General features: G+C 47.3%; 1 protein-coding gene across 6 annotated transcripts in view; it reads right to left on the bottom strand.

Annotated features, from left to right (window-relative positions):
• The window catches only part of pknox1.1 (pbx/knotted 1 homeobox 1.1), a 197,835-nt gene that overhangs the window by 152,075 nt on the left and 26,287 nt on the right, over positions 1-19,473 (bottom strand). Inside the window, exon 1 of one of the 6 annotated variants that reach the window (XM_068041313.1) lies at positions 4,477-4,500. The exons of the other annotated variants lie outside the window; for them this stretch is intronic. The gene's annotated coding sequence lies outside the window, so the exon portion shown is untranslated. Of the gene's footprint in view, positions 1-4,476; positions 4,501-19,473 lie in introns of those variants that run through there. 6 annotated transcript variants of the gene reach the window in all.

The raw sequence follows: 19,473 nt of genomic DNA, 5'->3' as shown, positions 1-19,473 counted from the left end.
GCCAACAAAAAGGCAGTGATCTCCAAATCAGAAGAATTTTATAGGATGGAACAAATAGTACTTCAGAAGAGTCTGGTAAAACAGAAAAGCAGAGTGGGACAGGAAGGGGCAGGGAGACTAACGGTAGGTAGCCAAGACTAGTTTATTCATCTTGACAGGCTCTGAAACCAGGTCTTGGATTCTACAACACAGAATCTTTCAAGGTCAAAATATCATTTGCCCACCAAAGCTAGTGACAAAATTAGATAAACACAATTACAAATAAAGAGCGCACTTCAGTTCCTCCAATAAAGCAATGCTCTTAAATTCACATGTCTATATCTCAGTCTATCAATGTTGATTCCGATTCAGCTCTGACAAGATAATTAACAAAAAGCTTTTCTGCAAAAACTCGAGCAGTTGTTACTGCATATATTATTCAGTTACAAAATGTTTTGTCACTATTTGTAACATTGTACTCCAGACTAACAAATTTATGTTCTAGCCAAATCTCTTACCTGTTAGCAAAGGTGCACTTGCAGTGTAATCATATGATACAGAAAACCTTCAAATGACATTGGCCACTCAGGTTATCTGCCCTCAAACTGGATAGTAAATGATGCACATTGCAGTTGCTTGATCACTCTCTCTGTCTCTCCCTGTCCCCCACTCCCTCTCTCGCTCACCCAGTCCCCCCGCTCGCCCCGTCCCCTGCTCTCCCTCTCCCCGGTCTTCCTCTCCCCCGCGCTCTCCCCCTCTGTCGCACCCTCTACCCCGCCCTTTCCCTCCCCCTCTCCCCGTCCCCAGCTCTCTCCTTCCCCTCTCCCCGTCCCCCGCTCTCGCCCTCGCCCCCTCCCCGTCTCTGCCCCGCTCTCTCGCGCCCTCCCCGTCTCTGCCCCGCTCTCTCGCGCCCTCCCCGTCTCCGCCCCGCTCTCTCGCGCCCTCCCCGTCTCCGCCCCGCTCTCTCTCTCTCCGTAACCCCCCCGCTCTCTCCCTCTCTCTCCCTGTCAGCCCCCACCGCTCTCTCCCCGTCAACCCCCCGCTCTCTCCCTCTCTCTCCCCGTCAACCCCCCGCTCTCTCCCTCTCTCTCCCCGTCAACCCCCCGCTCTCTCCCTCTCTCTCCCCGTCAACCCCCCGCTCTCTCCCTCTCTCTCCCCGTCAACCCCCCGCTCTCTCCCTCTCTCTCCCCGTCACCCCCCCGCTCTCTCCCTCTCTCTCCCCGTCACCCCCCCTCCCTCTCTCTCCCCGTCACCCCCCCTCCCTCTCTCTCCCTGTCACCCCCCCTCCCTCTCTCTCCCTGTCACCCCCCCTCCCTCTCTCTCCCTGTCACCCCCCCTCCCTCTCTCTCCGTCACCCCCCTCCCTCTCTCTCCGTCACCCCCCTCCCTCTCTCTCCGTCACCCCCCCTCCTCTCTCTCCCTGTCACCCCCCCGTCCCTCTCTCTCCCTGTCACCCCCCCCCCGTCCCTCTCTCTCCCTGTCACCCCCCCCCCGTCCCTCTCTCTCCCTGTCACCCCCCCCCGTCCCTCTCTCTCCCTGTCACCCCCCACCGTCCCTCTCTCTCCCTGTCACCCCCCACCGTCCCTCTCTCTCCCTGTCACCCCCCCGTCCCTCTCTCTCCCTGTCACCCCCCACTCCCTCTCTCTCCCTGTCACCCCCCACTCCCTCTCTCTCCCTGTCACCCCCCACTCCCTCTCTCTCCCTGTCACCCCCCACTCCCTCTCTCTCACCGTCACCCCCCCCGCACTCGCTCCGTCACCCCCCCTCCCTCTCTCTCCGTCACCCCCCCTCCCTCTCTCTCCGTCACCCGCGCTCTCTCCCTGTCCTCGCCCCGCGCTCTCTCCCTCCCTGTCTCCCCCCCCCAACACTCTCGCTGTCCCTACCCCCTCTCTGCACTCCCTCTCTGCCCGTATCCTCCCACTCTCTCTTCCTGCCCCCCCCCCACTCTCTCTCCCTATCCCTTCCTCCCCCTTCCCTCTCTGCGCTCCCTCTCTACCGGTTCCCCCCACTCTCTCTCCCTGTCCCTTCCTCCCCTCCCCTTCTCTCTGTCCCCTCTCTTCTCCCCATGTCCTCCCCTCTCTCCCACTTCCTGTACCCCCTCCGTCTTCCTCGCTCTCTGTCCCCCCCCGACCTCTCTCTCCCTGTCCCCCACCCTCTCTCTGTCCCTTTTTCCCTCTCCCCATTCCCCCTCTCTCCCTGTTCCCCCTTCCCCACTCAACCTGTCCCCGCTCCTCCCTTCCCTCCCCCTCTCTCTTTCTCTCCCCCTGCCCCCCAGTCCCTCCACCCCCCCCTCTCTCTCCTTGTCCCTCCAGTATCACAGAATAATACAGTGCAGAAGAGGCCATTCGGCCCATCGAGTCTGCACCGATGCATTAAAACACCTGACCTGTCTACCTAATCCCATTTGACAGCACTTGGCCCATAGCCTTGAATGTTTTGACGTGCCAAGTGCTCATCCAGGTACTTTTTAAAGGATGTGAGGCAACCTGCCTCTACCACCCTCCCAGGCAGGGCATTCCAGACCGTCACCACCCTCTGGGTAAAAAAGTTCTTCCTCAAATCCCCCTTAAACCTCCCGCCCCTCACCTTAAGCTTGTGACCCCGCAGAACTGACCGTTCAACTAAGGGGAACAGCTGCTCCCTATCCACCCTGTCCATGCCCCTCAATCTTGTACACCTCAATCAGGTCACCCCTCAGTCTTCTCTGCTCAAGCAAAAACAACCCAAGCCTATCCAACCTCTCTTCATAGCTTAAATGTTCCATCCCAGGCAACATCCTGGTGAATCGCCTCTGCACCCCCTCCAATGCAATCACATCCTTCCTATAATGTGGCGACCAGAATTGCACACAGTACTCCAGCTGTGGCCTTACCAAGGTTCTATACAACTCCAACATGACCTCCCTGCTTTTGTAATCTATGCCTCAATTGATAAAGGCAAGTGTCCCATATGCCTTTTTCACCACCCTATTAACCTGCCCTTCTGCCTTCAGAGATCTATGGACAAACACGCCAAGGTCCCTTTGTTCCTCGAAACTTCCCAGTGTCAGGCCATTCATTGAATACTTCCATGTCACATTACTCCTTCCAAAATGTATCACCTCACACTTTTCAGCGTTAAATTCCATCTGCCACCTTTCTGTCCATTTGACCATCCCGTCTATCACTTCCCCCCCCCCCACTCACTCTCTCCTGTCTTCCCCATTCTCCCCGTTCCCCCCTCCCCACTCTCCCCTGTCCCCTGAATGCTCACTCTCTGCGCCCCCACTCTGCTCACCTCATTAAAGAAAGGATGTAATTGCACCAGAGAGGGTCGAAACGAGATTTGCGAGGATGTTGCCAGGACTAGTAAAATGCAGCTAGGAGAAAAGATTGGATAGGCTGGGGTTGTTCTCCTTGGAACAGAGGAGGCTGAGGGGAGATTTGATTGAGATGTGCAATGTTTTGAGGGGCCTGGATAGAGTTGATGTGAAGGGCCTATTTATCTTAGCAGAGAGGTCACTGACTAGGAAGCATAGATTTAAACAAAAGGCATTTGATATAGTGCCACACAACAGACTTGTGAACGAACTTGTAGTTCATGGAATAAAAGGGATGATAGCAACATGGATATGAAATTGGCTGAGTGACAAGAAACAAGTGGTTAATTGATGTTTTTCGGGCTGGAGGAAGGTTTGTAGTGGAGATCCCCAGGGGTCAGTGTTGGGACCCTTGCTTTTCCTGATATACGTTAATGACCTAGACCTTGGTGTACAGGGCACAATTTCAAAGTTTGCAGATGATACGAAACTTTGAAGCATTGTGAACTGTGAGGAGGATAGGGTAAAACTTCAAAAGGACATGGACAAGTTGATGGAATGGACAGACAAGTGGCAGATGAAGTTCAATGCAGAGAAATTTGAGCTTACTTTTGTACCTTTTTTTTTTAAAGAGATACAGCACTAAAACAGGCCCATCGGCCCACCGAGTCTGTGCCGACCAACAACCACCCATTTATACTAATCCTACATTAACCCCATATTCTCTACCACATCCCCACCATTCTCCTATCACCTACCTACACTAGGGGCAATTTACAATGGCCAATTTACCTATCAACCTGCAAGTCTTTGGCTATGGGAGGAAACCGGAGCACCCGGCAGAAACCCACGCAGACACTGGGAGAACTTGCAAACTCCACACAGGCAGTACCCAGAACTGAACCTGGGTCGCTGGAGCTGTGAGGCTGCGGTGCTAACCACTGCGCCACTGTGCCGCCCACAGTGCCGCCATCCTTGAACAAGGATGTTAACATTTGCAATTCTCCAGTTGTCTGGCACCACCCTGAGTCTAAGGAGACTGGAAAATTATGGCCAGTGCTTCCGTAATTTCCAGTCTCACTTACCTCAGTACCCCTGGATGCATCTCATCCAGTCCTGTACCTGATCAACTTTAAGTATAGACAGCCTATCTAATAGCTCCTCCTTATCTATTTTAAGTCCTTCTACTGCATTAATTACCTCCTCTCGCACCGTTGCCTGGGTAGCATCTTCTTCCTTGTTAAAAAAACAATGCAAGGTATTTAATATCTCTGCTATTTCCCCTGCCTCCACGCGTAAATCCCCTTTTTGGTCGCTAATCGGCCCTAATCCTCGTTTTACCACCTTTTTCTATTCATATGCCAGTGGAAGACATTGGGATTCCCTTTTATGTTAGCTGCCTGTCTCTTTTCATACTCTCTCTTCACTTCCCTTATTTGCTTTTTCACTTCCCCTCTGAAGCTTCTATATTCAGCCTGGTTCTCCATTGTATTATCTACCGGACAAGCACACTTGTTCTTCTTCATCTTAATCTCGAACTCTTTTGTCATGCAAGGAGCTCTGGATTTGTTTACCCTACCTTTCCCCTTCGAGGGAATATACCATGATCCTGCCCAAACACACTCTTCTTTGCAGTTAGCCCATTGTTCGGGTGCCATTTTTCCTGCCAACCTTTGATGCCAATTTATTCGGCCCAGATCCATTCTTACCCTATTGAAGTTGGCTTTCCCCCAGTTAATTACACTTATTCTAGATTGTTTTTCGTCATTTTCCATAATCAACCTAAATGCTTTTTATTTGTTTTGTGGGATGGGGGCATCGCTGGCTAGGCCAGCGTTTATTGCCCTTCAGAAGGTGGTGGTGAGCTGCCTTCTTGAACTGTTGCAGTCCTTGGGGTGTAGTGCTGTTAGGAAGGGAGTTCCAGGATTTTGACCCAAAGACAGTAAAGGAACGGTGATATAGCTCCAAGTCAGGATGGTGTGAAGCTTGGAGGGGAATTTGTAGGTGGTGTTCCCATGCAACTGCTGCCCCTGTCCTTCCAGGTGGTCACAAGTTTGGAAGGTGCAGTCGAAGGAGCCTTGATGAGTTGCTGCAGTGTATCTTGGAGAGTGTACATGCTACTGCCACTGTGCACCGGTGCTGGAGGGAGTGATTGTTAAAGGTGGGGAACAGTGTGCCAATCAAGCAGGCTGCTTTGTCCTGGATGGTGTCACGCTTCCTGAGTGGTGTTGGAGCTGCACCCATCCAGGCAATGGAGAGTATTCCATCACACTCCTGATTTGTGCCTTGTAGATGGTGGACAGGTATTGGGGAGACAGGTGGTGAGTCACTCGCTGCAGAATTCCTAGCCTCTGACCTGCTCTTGTAGCCACATCATTTATGTGGCTAGTCCAGTTCAGTTTCTGGTCAATGGTGACCCACAGGATTTTGATAGAGGGGGATTCAGCGATGGTAATGCCATTGAACGTCAAGGGGAGATGGTTAGATTCTCTCTTGTTGGAGATGGTCATTGCCTGGCACGAATGTTACTTGCTACTTATGAGCCCAAGCCTGGAGGTCATGCTTCATATAGACATGGGCTGCTTCTTATCGGAAAAGTTGCAAATGGTGCTGAACATTGTGCAATCATCAGTGAACATCCCCGCTTCTGACCTTATGATTGAAGGTTGCATTGATGAAACAGCTAAAGATGGTTGGGCCTAGGACACTACCCCGAGGAACTCCTGCAGTGATGTCCTGGGACTCAGTTGATTGATCTCCAACAACCACAACCATCTTCCTTTGTGCTAGGTATGACTCTAGCCAGTGGAGAGTTTTCCCCAATTCCCATTGACTCCAGTTTTGCTCGGGCTCCTTGATGCCATACTCAGTCAAATGCTGACTTGATGCCAAGGGAGGTCACTCTCAACTCACCTCTGGAGTTCAGCTCTATTGTCCATGTTTGGATCAAGGCTGTAATGAGATCAGGAACTGAGTGGCCCTGGCAGAACCCAAACTGAGCGTTATTGAGCAGGTTATTGCTGAGCAAGTGCCGCTTGATAGCACTGGCGATAACCCCTTCCATCACTTTGCTGATAATCTGGAGTAGACTGATAGGGTGGTAATTGGCCGGGTTGGATTTGTCCTGCTTGTTATGCACAGGACATACCTGAGTGATTTTCCACATTGCCAAGTAGATGCTAGTGTTGTAACTGTACTGGAACAGCTTGGCTTGGGGCATGGCTCGTTCTGGAGCACAAGTTTTCAGTACTATTTCTAGATTGTTGTCAGGGCCTATAGCCTTTGCAGTATAGAGTGCCTTCAGTCGTTTCTTGATATCATGTGCAATGAATCGGATTGACTGAAGACTGGCACCTGTGACACTGGGGACCTCAGAAGGATGCACAGATGGATCATCCACTCGGCACTTTTGGCTGAAGGTGGATGCAAATGCTTCAGCCTTGTCTTTTGCACGGACATGCTGAGCTCTCCCATCATTGAGGATGGGGATATTTCATAGAATCATAGAAAAGTTATAGCACAGAAGGAGGCCATTCAGCCCAATATATTGTAGAGCCTCCTCCTCCTGTCAGTTGTTTAATTGTCCACCACCATTCACGACTGGATGTGGCAGGACTGCAGAGCTTAGATCTGATCCGTTGGTTGTGGGATCGCTTAGCTCTGTCTATTGTATGCTGCTTCCGCTGTTTAGCATGCAAGTAGTCCTGTGTTGTAGCTTCACCAGGCTGACGCCTCAATTTTAGGTATGCCTGGTGCTGCTCCTGGCATGCCCTCCTGCACTCTTCATTGAACCAGTGTTGGTCCCCTGGCTTGATGGCAATGATAGAGTGCCAGGCCATGAGATTACAGATTGTGTTTGAGTGCAATTCTGCTGCTGATGGCCCACAGCGCCTCATGAATGACCAGTTTTGAGATGCTAGATCTGTTCGAAATCTATCCCACGGTGGTAGTGTCACACAACACGATGGTGGGTATCCTCAATGTGAGGCCGTGACTTTGTCTCCACAAGGACTGTGCGGTGTTCACTCCTACCAATACGGTCATGGACAGATGCAGGTAGACTGGTGAGGACGAGGTCAAGTAGGCTTTTCCCTCTTATTGATTCCCACACCACCTGCCGCAAACCTTGTCTAGCAGTTATGTCCTTTAAGACTCGGCCAGCTCAGTCAGTAGTGGTGCTACCGAGTCACTCTTGGTGATGGACACTGAAGTCCCCCACCCAGAGTCATTTTGTGCCCTTGCTACCCTCAGTGCTTCTTCCAATTGTGTTCAACATGGAGGAGTACTGATTCATCAGCCGACGGAGAGCGGTAGGTGGTAATCAGCAGAAGGTTTCCTTGCCCATGTTTAACCTGATGCTATGAGACTTCATGGGGTCCAGAGTCAATGTTGAGGACTCCCAAGGAAACTCCCTCCCGAATATGCCGCCACCTCTGGTGGATCTGTCCTGCCAATGGGACAGTCGTATCCAATGTATCTGGGACATTGTCTGTAAGATATGATTCCGTGAGTATGACTATGTCAGGCTGTTGCTCGACTAGTCTGTGGGACAGCTCTCCCAATTTTGGCACAAGTCCCCAGATGTTTTTTTTTAGATTAGAGATACAGCACTGAAACAGGCCCTTCGGCCCACCGAGTCTGTGCCGAACATCAACCACCCATTTATACTAATCCTACACTAATCCCATATTCCTACCAAACATCCCCACCTGTCCCTATATTTCCCTACCACCTACCTATACTAGTGACAATTTATAATGGCCAATTTACCTATCAACCTGCAAGTCTTTTGGCTTGTGGGAGGAAACCGGAGCACCCGGAGAAAACCCACGCAGACACAGGGAGAACTTGCAAACTCCACACAGGCAGTACCCGGAATCGAACCCGGGTCCCTGGAGCTGTGAGGCTGCGGTGCTAACCACTGCGCCACTGTGCCGCCCTAGTTAGTAAGGAGGACTTTGCAGGGTCAACAGGGTTGGGTTTGCCCTTGTTTCCAGTGCCTAGGTCGATGCCAGGCAGTCCGTCCGGTTTCATTCCTTTTCTAAGACTTTGTTTGATACAACTGAGTGGCTTGCTCGCCCATTTCAGAGGACATTTAAGAGTCAATGACATTGCTTTGCGATCAGCCCATCTATATCTTCCAGTAATCTAAGGCTTTCCTTCTCACTATTTACGACACCACCAATTTTCATGACATCTGCAAACTTACTGATCATACCTCCTATACTCACATCTAAATCATTAATGTACACTACAAACAGCAAGGGTCCCAGCACCGATCCCTGCTGTACAGCACTGCTCACAGGCTTCCAATCGCAAAAACAACCCTCGACCATTACTCTCTGCCTCCTGCTACTAAGCCAATTTTGGATCCAATTTGCCAAATTGCCCTGGATCCCATGGGCTCTTACCTTCTTAACCAATCTCCCATGCAGGACCTTATCAAAAGGCTTACTGAAGTCCATGTGGACTACATCAACTGCTTTATCCTCATCTACACATCTAGTCACCTCCTCGAAAAATTCAATCAAGTTAGTTAGACACGATCTCCCCCTGACAAAGCCATGCTGACTATCCCTGATTAATTCCTGCCTCTCCATGTGGAGATTAATCCTGTCCCTCAAAATTTTTTCCAATAGTTTCCCGACCACTGATGTTAGACTCATCGGCCTGTAATTACCTGGTTTATCCCTGCTACCCTTATTGTATAATGGTACTACATTCGCGGTCCTCCAGTCCTCTGGTACCTCTCCTGTGGCCAGAGAGGAATTGAAAATTATGATGCAATGATCGCTGTCCCCTACATGTTCTCCTACTGACACTTGGCCCACCTCATTCCAAGAATCAGGTTCAGCAAAGCCTCCCCCCTCATTAGACTGGAAACATACTGCTGTAGAACATTTTCCTGAACACATTCTAGAAACTCTTGCCCCTCTCTGCCCTTTACATTACTACTATCACAGTCTATATTTGGATAATTAAAGTCCCCCATTGTAACTAGTCGAGAATTTGAGTATTGCTGAAACAGACATTTTTTCAAAGTTTTTCATCCTGCACTCATCAGGACAATTTGCAAGAAAACCAAAGGGAAAGCAACAAATTTATACAGTACGAGAGTGCTGATTGGTTGGCAAGTGGACTCTGATTGGCGGGGGTGTTGTCATGGAGAATGCATCTGTTTCTGGTGACTGACAGTTAACTGCCAAGCTTTATTTGAAATTTAAACCAGGTAGCTTGATTCTGATTGGTCAAGACATAGCCATTTACTGGTTCATTCATCAGGGCAGTCACTTAGTTTGTTAAACTGAAATATGCGCAATGCCTGTCTGCAAAGAACAGGGCCCTGTATATTCATAGATGTAGCTTCCAGTACGCTAACATGTGCCACACTGCAAGCCCAACTGACAATCTTAAATTCATAAGTGTCATATTCCCAGCTAGTTTACGCTCATATTCTATTTTTTCCCTTATCATCAACTTATAGTCACCCTTTGCTGGTTTCTGAAACACTACCACTCAGCTTACCACTATTCTTTGCAACATTGTAAACCTCTTCTTTTAGTCTAATACTATCCTCAACTTCCCTAGTAAGCCACAGGTGGATCTTTGTTGCTGAGTTTTTGTTCTTTTAATAGAAAGTATTTTTGTTGAACATTTTGAATTGTTTCTTTTCATGTTTCTTGCTGTTTATTTACCTCCATACCTTTTAGCCTATTCACCCAATTAATGTTGGCCAGCTCTCCCCTCACACCTATGTAATTGGCTTTAGGCTTAAGCTTTTTGTTTGGAATTGGAGCATGTCGTTTTCAAACTTAATATGGAATTCAATTGTACTATGATCACTTTTTTCCAGCAGGCCTTTTCCTATGAGATTACTAATTAACCCTACCTCGTTGCACAACACGAGATCTAAAATCGCTTTATCCCTAAAATAAAAGCAAAACACGGAGGATGCTGGAAATCTGAAATAAAAACAGAAAGTGCTGGAAATACTCAGCTGGTCTGGCAGCATCTGTGGAGAGAGAAGCAGAGTTAACGTTTCAGGTCTGTGACCTTTCACCTTCCAAATGAGAGGTCACTGACCTGAAACGTTAACTCTGCTTCTCTCTCCACAGAAGCTGCCAGACCTGCTGAGTATTTCCAGGACTTTGTTTTTATTACTATTTTATCCCTATTTGGTTCCACAAGCTTATTTTTATTCTTTCATGGGATGTGGGCGTTGCTGGCAACCATCCCCAATTGCCCTCGACAACTGAGTAGCTTGCTCGGCCATTTCAGAGAGCAGTTAAGAGTGAACCACATTGCTGAGTCTGGAGTCACATGTAAGCCAGACCAGGTAAGGATGGCAGATTTCCTTCCCTAAAAGGCATTCATGAACTAGATGGGTTATTACGACAATCGATTGTTCAGCAAACGGTCACAAAAGCATTCGACAAACTCCTCTTCCAGACAACCTTTGCCAATTTGATTTGTCCAGTCTATAAGATTAGTCCCCCACAATTATTACATTGGCTTTGTTACAAGCTCCAATTATTTCTTACTCTGTCCAACTGTATAACTACTGTTAGGGAGGCTATAAACTACTCCCACCAGCATTTTCTGACCTTTGTTATTCCCAATCACTCCCCATACTGATTCTACTTCCTGATCTTCTGAGCCAGGATCCTTACTCACAACTGTCCTTACGTCATCCTTTATCAGTGCGACTCCTCTTCCTTTTCTATTCTGTCTGCCTTTTCAAAATGCTTACCCTAGAGTATTTATTTCCCAACCTTGGGCGGCACAGTGGCGCAGTGGTTAGCACCGCAGCCTCACAGCTCCAGGGACCCGGGTTCGATTCCGGGTACTGCCTGTGTGGAGTTTGCAAGTTCTCCCTGTGTCTGCGTAGGTTTTCTCCGGGTGCTCCGGTTTCCTCCCACAAGCCAAAAGACTTGCAGGTTGATAGGTAAATTGGCCATTATAAATTGTCACTAGTATATGTAGGTGGTAGGGAAATATAGGGACAGGTGGGGATGTTTGGTAGGAATATGGGATTAGTGTAGGATTAGTATAAATGGGTGGTTGATGTTCGGCACAGACTCGGTGGGCCGAAGGGCCTGTTTCAGTGCTGTATCTCTAATCTAATCTAATCTTGTAACTGTGTCTCTGTGATGGTGATTAAATCCAAACCATGTATCTCTATTTGTGCTGCGAGTTCATCTACTTTATTGAAATTCTTCACATATTCAGATAAAGAACCTTTTTTAAGCTACTATTCCTTGTATGGACCTTATTTACTGATGCACTATTACTATTAAACTCTGTCCCTTTCTGTCCAACCCTGCTTGTCTTTACCCAAATCGCCACACTGTTCTATTTCCTTGACTCTTCCCTTCAGATTTCTAATTCTCCTTTACCTGAACCTTCCACCCCCACCTTTGAGTTTAAAGCCCTATCCACAGCCCTAGTTATATGATTCACCAGGACATTGATCCCAGCCCAGTTTAAGTGCAGCCCATCCCAACAGAACAACTCCCTCTTTCCCAAGTGCTCGTGTCACATGAATCAAAACCCCTTCTTCCCACACCAATCTTTAAGCCATGCATTTAATTCTATGATCTGTTTGACCCTATGCCAGTTGGCACATGGCTCAGGTAACAATCCAGAGATTATGACTTTTGAGACTCTGTTTTAATTTGGACCCTAATTCCTCAAACACTCTCATCAGAACATTCCTAGTTCTACCTGTTATTAGTTCCTACGTGGACACAATTGGATCCTCCCCCCGTCCACTTCAATTTTGTCTCCCACATCTGTTGCGGGGAGAGAATTAAAACGGAACGTGAAAGAGAGGATAATGAAAGAACTTGGTGAGAGGGAATCAGCACGTATTATGGCAGGCAGATTGTGCAAAACACTGGAATTCATCAAGGAAATGACATACCTTGTAGACAATGGAAATTGTGTGGCTGTAATTTCATCAGGGTTTCTGGCACTGAGTCACACAAATAGTTTGTCCACAAAAGACGTGGATTAGGAGGCAAGTTTCTAAGGGACACTGAGAAATTGGCTAACCTAGAAACGGCCAATCGTGGCAAGGGGTCACTAGTGGGGTGTCACGGGGATCAGTGCTGGGCCACTGCTCTGGCATCCTGAATCCATGTTCTGTGCCACACTGCCAAAGGCCTGCAGCAGATTAAATTGCCTGATCATACCCCATGAGGACTGTTCCAGTCTTGCCATTTGGTTAATGACTGCCTTTTACCAGTTTCACTTTTCCTATTCATAAAAATAATTACATCCAGATGTGGAGCTAGCCAGTGTAAGTATCTGATGTAAACAGAACAACTCCACCTGAACACCTGATGCAGATGTGATACACAGCCTGGATTATTGCATCGACACTGATAACCCAGGATATTTTAGTGTTCTGCGCATTTCAACCATGCAGGTTTTAAATTCAGACCCTGCCAGGCTCAGTAATTGCTTCTTGAACAGTGACATGATGTCATTAAGACACGAAAGAAAAAGAAGGGAAGGGGGGAGAATAGGAGAGCGATAGTGATAGGAGATTCAATGGTTAGAGGAACAGACAGGAGATTCTGTGGTCGCGAACGAGACTTCCGGATGGTATGTTGCCTCCCGGGTGCCAGGGTCAGGGATGTCTCGGATCGAGTCTACAGGATTCTTAAGGGGGAGGGGGAGCAGCCAGAAGTCATGGTACACATCGGTACCAATGACATAGCTAGGAAAAGGGATGAGGACCTGAAAAGCGAATACAGGGAGTTAGGTTGGAAGCTAAAAGGCAGGACGAGCAGAGTAGTGATCTCAGGATTGATACCGGTGCCACGTGCTAGCGAGGCTAGAAACAGAGAGCGAGTGCAGCTGAACACATGGCTACAGAGCTGGTGTAGGAGGGAGGGCTTCAGTTATGTGGATCATTGAGATACCTTCTGGGGAAGATGGGACCTGTACAAGAAGGACGGGTTGCATCTGAACTGGAGGGGCACCAATATCCTGGGCGGGAGGTTTGCTAGAGCTCTTCGGGAGGGTTTAAACTAGTTTGGCAGGGGGATGGGAACCGGAGCTACGGAACAGTGGATGGGGTAGCTGTTGAACAGGCAGATACAGAGTGCAGAGAGTCTGTGAGGAAGGTTAAACAGTTGACAGGGCAAAGTTGCAGCCAGTATGATGGGTTGAAGTGTGTCTATTTTAACGCAAGAAGTGTCAGGAATAAGGGTGATGAACTTAGAGCATGGATTAGTACTTGGAGCTACGATGTTGTGACCATTACGGAGACGTGGATATCACAGGGGTAGGAATGGATGTTGGATGTTCCGGGGTTTAGATGTTTCAAAAGGAATAGGGAGGGAGGTAAAAGAGGTGGGGGAGTGGCATTGCTAATCAGGGATAGTATCACAGCTGCAGAAAGGGAGGTCGTCGAGGAGGGTTTGTCTTCTGAGTCATTATGGGTGGAAGTCAGAAACAGGAAAGGAGCAGTTACTTTATTGGGAGTTTTCTATAGACACCCCAATAGCAACAGAGACACGGAGGAACAGATTGGGAGGCAGATTTTGGAAAGGTGCAGAAGTAACAGGGTTGTTGTCATGGGTGACTTCAACTTCCCTAATATTGATTGGAACCTCCTTAGTGCAAATAGTTTGGATGGAGCAGTTTTTGTCAGGTGTGTCCAGGAAGGTTTCCTGACTCAATATGTAGATAGGCCAACTAGAGGGGAGGCTATGTTGGATTTGGTGCTTGGCAACGAACCAGGCCAGGTGGCAGATCTCTCGGTGGGAGAGCATTTCGGTGATAGTGATCACAACTCCCTGACCTTTACTATAGTCATGGAGAGGGACAAGAGCAGACGGGATGGGAAAATATTTAATTGGGGGAGGGGGAATTACAATGCTATTAGGCAGAAACTGGGGAGCATAAAGTGGGAGCAGATGTTCTCAGGAAAATGCACGACAGAAATGTGGAAGTTATTTAGGGAGCACTTGCTGTGACTGCTGGATAGGTTTGTCCCGATGAGGCAAGGAAGGGATGGTAGGGTGAAGGAACCTTGGATGAAAAGAGATGTGGAACAGCTAGTCAAGAGGAAGAAGGAAGCTTACTTAAGGTTGAGGAAGCAAGGATCAGACAGGGCTCTAGAGGGTTACAAGGTAGCCAGGAAGGAACTGAAGAATGGACTTAGGAGAGCTAGAAGGGGACATGAAAACGTCTTGGCAGGTAGGATTAAGGAAAATCCCAAGGCGTTCTATACTTATGTGAGGAACAAGAGGATGGCCAGAGTGAGGGTAGGGCCGATCAGGGATAGTGGAGGGAACTTGTGCCTGGAGTCGGAGGAGGTAGGGGAGGTCCTAAATGAATACTTTGCTTCAGTATTCACTAGTGAGAGGGACCTGGTCGTTTGTGAGGGCAGCGTGAAACAGGCTGATATGCTGGAACAGGTTGATGTTAAGAGGGAGGATGTGCTGGAAATTTTGAAAGACATGAGGTTAAAGACCCAACCTGACCCGACCCGGCCATCAGTTAACTTACCTTTTTTCACTTTGTTGCTGATCTGCACAAGCTTAAAATAACTGTAACAAAACCACCTTTCTAGTCCAAAAATTTAATTAACATTGGAGCCACTTACCTGTGATATGTCCGACCCAGCCTGACCGTCAGACCCAGAGGTGCAACCCGCCCCAACCCGAACCCGACACATGTTGTCGGATCCCGCCGGGTAACCGGCCTTTAGTGGGATGTCAAATTGATACCAATCAAAAAGAGAAAAGATTTTAATACAGGTTTTCTTGTGGTTGTGTGTGCTTGAATACTAACATGTGAGTAGCGGCACAGTGGTTAGCACTGCAGCCTCACAGCTCCAGCGACCCGGGTTCAGTTCTGGGTACTGCCTGTGCAGGAGTTTGCAAGTTCTCCCTGTGACAGTGTGGGTTTCTGCCGGGTGCTCCGGTTTCCTCCCACAGCCAAAGACTTGCAGGTTGATAGGTAAATCGGCCATTGTAAATTGCCCCTAGTGTAGGTAGGTGGTAGGAGAATGGTGGGGATGTGGTAGGAATATGAGATTAATGTAGGATTAGTATAAATGGGTGGTTGTTGGTCGGCACAGACTCGGTGGGCCGAAGGGCCTGTTTCAGTGCTGTATCTCTAAATAAATTTTTTTTAAAAATAAATAAATAAATAAGTCCCCGGGGCCAGACGGGATATACCCAAGGATATTAAGGAAAGCGAGGGAAGAGATTGCAGCGCCTTTGGCGATGATCTTTGCGTCTTCACTGTCCACTGGAGTAGTACCAGATGATTGGAGGGTGGCAAATGTCGTTCCCTTGTTCAAGAAAGGGAATAGGGATAACCCTGAGAATTATAGACCAGTCAGTCTTACGTCGGTAGTGGGCAAATTATGGAGAGGATTCTGAGAGACAGGATTTATGATCATTTGGAAAAGCATAGTTTGATGAGAGACAGTCAGCATGGCTTTGTGAGGGGCAGGTCATGCCTCACAAGCCTTATTGAATTCTTTGAAGATGTGACAAAACACATTGATGAAGAAGAGCAGTGGATGTGGTGTATATGGATTTTAGCAAGGCGTTTGATAAGGTTCCCCATGGTAGGCTCATTCAGAAAGTAAGGAGGCATGGGATACAGGGAAAGTTGGCTGTCTGGATACAAAATTGGCTAGCCCATTGAAGACAGAGGATGGTAGTAGATGGAAAGTATTCAGCCTGGAGCTCGGTGACCAGTGGTGTTCCGCAGGGATCTGTTCTGGGACCTTGGCTCTGTGATTTTTATAAATGACTTGGATGAGGAAGTGGAAGGCTGGGTTAGCAAGTTTGCCGATGACACGAAGGTTGATGGAGTTGTGGATAGTGTGGAAGGCTGTTGTAGATTGCAACGGGACATTGACAGGATGCAGAGCTGGGCTGAGAAGTGGCAGATGGAGGTCAACCTGGAAAAATGTGAAGTGATTCATTTTGGAAGGTCGAATTTGAATGCAGAATACAGGCTTAAAGACAGGATTCTTGGTAGTGTGGAGGAACAGAGGGATCTTGGGGTCCACGTCCATAGATCGCTCAAAGTTGCCACCCAAGTTGATAGGGTTGTTAAGAAGGCGTATGGTGTGTTGGCTTTCATTAACAGGGGGATTGAGTTTAAGAGCCGCGAGGTTATGCTGCAGCTCTATAAGGCCCTGGTTAGACCACACTTGGAATATTGTGTTCAGTTCTGGTCGCCTCATTATAGGAAGGATGTGGAAGCTTTCGAGAGGGTGCAGAGGAGATTTACCAGGATGCTGCCTGGACTGGAGGGCATGTCTTATGAAGAAAGATTGAGGGAGCTAGGACTTTTCTCATTGGAGCAAAGAAGGATGAGAGGTGACTTGGTAGAGGGGTACAAGATGATGAGAGGCATAGATAGAGTGGATAGTCAGAGACTTTTTCCCAGGGCGGAAAGGGCCATCACCAGGGGGCATAATTTTAAGGTGATTGGAGGAAGGTTTCGGGGAGATGTCAGAGGTAGGTTCTTTACACAGAGAGTGGTGGGTGCGTGGAATGCACTCCCAGCGGTGGTAGAAGAAGCAGATACATTAGGGACATTTAAGCGACTCTTGGATAGGTACATGGATGATAGTAGAATGAAGGGTATGTAGGTAGTTTAATCTTAGAGTAGGTTAAAGGTTCGGCACAACATCGTGGGCCGAAGGGCCTGTACTGTGCTGTACTGTTCTATGTTCTATGCCAAAACAGATAGCTGATCCCAATCTCCTATTAGGCACAAAGTGGAAGTGACATGTTGGGTAGATCAGGAAACAGAATAACATTCATCTCTCATTTCCCCAAAGGTTGAAAGCCAAAAGAAGGGCAAGTCACTATAGATGGATTGCACATGCTGTTTGGTGCCTGATTACAGGAGCACCTGTGAAAGTTGTCTGGCAACTAGGGACAAGGAAGGAAAGGCCCCAAAACAGAAAACAATGGAAAAGTAGACAGAAAAACAACTACAGGCTGCAGGCCCAATGGAAGCAGCTGTTCACAAGTAAAGAAAGACTTGAATGCATACAATGCCTTCCACAATCTCAGGACATCCCAAAATGCTTTACAGCCAATGAAGTACTTTTGAAGTGTAGTCACTGTTGTAAAGTTCGGAAACGTAGTGAAGTCTTCATGCATGAAAATGTCAAGACCAATTTCTATGGTTTAACCAGATATTTGAGAGCACAAATCAGCAATTTAAATTGTATGGATTTATTTTCTTATCCTTTAGTTCAGATTTTTTCCCCCTATTCTTTAACTTTTTTTATTTTATGGATTTAATTTTCTTTTTTACACCTTCCATTCAAAGAAGTCTTTCTTTCCATCTTTTGGATGAGATTTTAAACCAGGGCCCAGTCTGCCCTCTCAGGTGGACGTAAAAGATCCCATGGCACTATTTTGAAGAGCAGGGGAGTTCTCTCCCAGTGTCCTGACCAATATTTATCCCACAATCATCACTAAAAAAAAATTATCTGGTTATTATCACATTGCTGTTTGTAGGAGCTTGCTGTGCTCAAATTGGCTTGCGTGTTTCCTACATTTCAATGGAGTACACTTCAAAAGTACTTCATTTACTGTAAAGCACTTTGGGACATCCAGTGATCATGAAAGGCGCTATAGAAATGCAAGTTCTTTCTCTCTTTACAACAGGAAATGTGTTGAGAGCAGGATACCTGGCAGATGCATGCAGCACTGGAAGGGCTTTCTGTTTCTAGTTTGCCTATCAGCTTTCAGCATCTCGAGAAACAGCTGCTGCTGACAGATCTAGACACAGCCAATAACACACCTGTTAAACTCATTAACGAGGTGATTTGATTTCCTCTTATAGCCTTTGGCAATGCAATAGATGCAGTCCTGAGAAGTAAAATGGGACAGTTGTACACCTCATCATCCAGTGTAAACAGGTGGACGATGTAGCTTGGAGACAGTTGCGAGACACATGCATTAATGCCAATCAAGATTGTGCGCAATGCCTCGTGGTCTCTTTTCACTACGACAAGTCAAAGAGAAGCTTTTGTTCATTATCTCCAAATTTTCAAAAGGAGCTGTGTGCCATAACTAAAACATTGTGTTATTTGATCTTTAGACTCTGCCTGGACAGTCTACATTAAACTATTCAGTTTATAGCAGACGTTTCAGAGTAATACAGAATCAAGTTACCTACATTACAATACCAACTACATTTCTAAAGTACTTCACTGGCTCTACGCACTTTAAGACATCTGGTGCTTGTGAAAGGCTCCACATAAAATGCAAGTCTTTCTTTTTACCGCAGCCATTTATGAAGAAAAATCACTGGATTTTTGGCTTATCCTGAAACCTGAGGAAAGGTTTGCAGTATGTTTATTTGTGTCTAACCTTAGCCACTGTACAGATTTCCTTCAGATACTAAAACAATAATTTTAGCCTATTAAGTAGGAAACCGTGGGAGTGATTTGGGCATTGATGGCCATCGCTACACCTCAATGCAGTTTTGTTTTCAAGGAACATCTCTTGCTTCTCTAACTTTGCATTACAAAAATGCAGCTCATGCGGACTGAAAATAAAAATTGCAGGTGAATTAAATGCTGTAACAATAGGGTTGGGACACTGATGGGGGAGTCAAAGACTTCCAGCAATTGTTCAAAATGTTGGGAAGACTAGGACAATTGTAAGATGGGAGGAGATGGTGACTAGAGCCTGCAATACATTGCACAATACAATACTCTCCCACATAGGGAGAGAGGAAGTATCCATGGGATTAGCATCCCTGAAAGTTGATAAATCACCAGGAAAAATGAAATGTACCCTAGGCTGTTAAAAGAAGCAAGAGAGGAAATAGCAGAGAATCTGACCATCATTTTCCAGTCCTCACTGGATACAGGTGTGATGCCGGAGGATTGGAGAATTGCTAATGTTGTACCTCTGTTTAAAAAGGGAGCAAAAGATAGACCGAATAATTACAGGCCAGTCAGTCTAACCTCAGCAGTGGGCAAATTATTGGAATCTATTCTGAGAGGCAGGATAAACTGTCACTTAGAAAGGCACAGGTTAATCAAGGATAGTCAGCATGGATTGGTTAAGGGAAGATTTCGTTTGACCAACTTGTGAAGATAGATGAGGGTAGTGCAGTTGATGTGGTCTACATGTACTTTAGTAAGGCTTTTGACAGACTGGTTAAAAAAATAAAATCCCATGGGAT

The sequence above is a fragment of the Heterodontus francisci genome, chromosome 10 (assembly GCF_036365525.1).
Source record: "Heterodontus francisci isolate sHetFra1 chromosome 10, sHetFra1.hap1, whole genome shotgun sequence".
Classification (NCBI taxonomy): domain Eukaryota; kingdom Metazoa; phylum Chordata; class Chondrichthyes; order Heterodontiformes; family Heterodontidae; genus Heterodontus; species Heterodontus francisci.
Note: the sequence above shows the minus strand (reverse complement) of the source record. Positions and strands in the feature narration are given on the sequence as shown.